The 2,347-nt window shown below is 35.8% G+C and overlaps 1 long non-coding RNA gene across 1 annotated transcript; it reads right to left on the reverse strand.

The window, feature by feature from the left end:
- Positions 1–274: 274 nt before the first annotated feature.
- Positions 275–2,024, reverse strand: LOC149836608 (uncharacterized). Its single transcript, XR_016431821.1, has 3 exons — positions 1,876–2,024; positions 1,027–1,206; positions 275–634 (listed from the first exon to the last, which is right to left on the reverse strand). It is a non-coding gene; the product is annotated as an uncharacterized LOC149836608 (long non-coding RNA).
- Between the last annotated feature and the right edge of the window lie 323 nt (positions 2,025–2,347).

Genomic DNA, 2,347 nt, shown 5'->3' on the forward strand with positions numbered 1-2,347 from the left:
TAGCCGGAAGTACATGGTGAAAACAATCACACAAAAAATTGTTATCCCTAATGTATAGAATCATGAATTATTTTTCTATATAACCTTATCAAACTACGTAGTGAAATTATCACCACCACCATAATGAGTAAGTAAATAAATTCTTGTTCAGGAATCATTATCATTCAGGTTTTAACATTAATAGTATGTACAAAATCTAAAAACTATATATGAGTAACATACAATACTGTAAACATCTAATATGATTTAATAAACATATATACCATACAAAAAATTGAATAAAAATAACATAATTGCAATAAACATGTATATTGAATATTTAACAATATTATAACATACAATATTTCAATTTAAAAACATTTAACATACACAAAAGCAATGTTGAACATTTAATAAAATGATAACATTAAACAATCAACCTAAGTGCTGACTTGTGCAAATGCATACTTGACATTGATAGAATTTCAAGTCCAACCAAAATCAACCTGACATTTTGAATCCATATTCTGAAAGTTGCTAACGAGGTTGGCCTCAACTGTGCACAAACCTCTATTGCACCATGTACGGTGTCAAACAAGAAGTTGCTAACGAGGTCCTGGTTGATCGATGCACCCTTGTCTACAACCACAAATGCCTGCAAAATAAAAGCAAGTCGAAAAATTAACAGAGAAGAACAACATGTGCATACATGCACTCAGGAAAATGGACGATGAGCAAGATCAATCGGGTTCATTTCATGCCAGTACAAACCCTTGTATTCTTCTTAGGGTGCAACTGTGACATAATGCAGTGACCGGCTAGGGTCTAAGCAGGTTTGAGCTTGAAAGCCTAATGGATGAGCCCAACTCCCTTACCTACTTTCTAGGCATGATATGCCCAGGTCTTGTGTAACTAAGCTAAAGGGCCAAAGCGGCCCCTACAGGTAAGGTCTGGGTCTGGCCAGGTTTCAATGACCTGACCTGCTCCACGTCCATTGGTTAATAGAAAAAATTACAATAGAAACAAGAGCGATTGGAAGAAATTTACAGAAGGCTATCTGCTGGGTGAGTATGTAATCAAAGCAAGGAGCCCACTTTCTTGAACCCAACCGTGCTGTTGTTGAACGGTTATCAAATGCATGAAAGGATTCAGCGAATCCACAGCTTCAATCAAACTTTAATTGATGATCTCTGAGTGCGAGTGTCCCTTCTTCCTCAGCACTTCAATCTGTATCAAGCACAAGAGAGATTAGTATTCATATCAAAGCTACCATAGTCCTAAAAAGGAAACCAGCGACCGGGTGAGTGACCAAAAGGCGACCAACATTGTCAACCCCCATATCAAAAGAACCAACATTAACAACTTATATTCAACATTTTCTTGATTTTATTTTTTTTTCTACATTAATCCCTATAGTATGATTGATGATTTGTTCAGTTTGTTCAGTAAAATATGCTTTTGGATCACGGATGGTGTTGTGGATATAAATTATTTAAGAGCTTCAAATATCAATAGTCCATGATGCACCAAAATATTACAATTGAAAGAACTCATTTTTATAATGAAATTGCTCAATCCAATAACAAAATAACTGGCGTTTGTTATGTGTGTATGCCCTTTCTTGCTATGTGAAATTGTTGTGTAAGTGACGCCAGCTTTCCCAAAATGTCCTTTCTTGTTAGCACCACTCGATTAGCTTGGTGACCCTGTTGCGACTTACATATAAGAGGTCAACACATTCAATCTAGACTTCATTAACATATTTAAGGTAAATAACTGGTGTTTGATCTATATTAGACTAGCATAAAATGCTTCAGGGACAGCACTGATCACTGAAGTTGGCAATTTCAAGAAGGATCATGCAAAAAAGTCGAAGCCAAAGAAAAAAAAATTCACCTGAGCCATCATGAGAGCAACAGACTCCTGCAGTGAATGGATGCAATAGACCCAAGTCACCAGCTGGCCGGACCGATCGGACTTACTCCCCAACCTTCCACATCCGTGTCTGATCAATGTTACCCATAGGAAAAGCTGGTAGCCCGTCCTTTTCCTGTTGAAAACAAATGATTCTGAAAGTTGAAATAAAATCAAGGAGATTTGTGAATAGAAAGTTCTAATTATAAAAATATATGAACTTAAACAGCACAAAATCCTAGATTATACTATTTTAGGAAATATATGAACTTAAGAGCACAAAATCCTTGTTTATACTATTTTAGGAAATATATGAACTTAAGAGAGCAAAATCCTAGATTATACTATTCTAGGTTACAGAGATAACACATGGCACAAGCAAAACGATCTTCAAACAACTTCCAACCATACCCCCCAAACAGAACTCTGTAAACTAAACTTAAAATTTGTCAGT

This window comes from Nuphar pumila, chromosome 5 (assembly GCF_984573655.1).
Source record: "Nuphar pumila chromosome 5, dmNupPumi1.hap1.1, whole genome shotgun sequence".
NCBI lineage: Eukaryota > Viridiplantae > Streptophyta > Magnoliopsida > Nymphaeales > Nymphaeaceae > Nuphar > Nuphar pumila.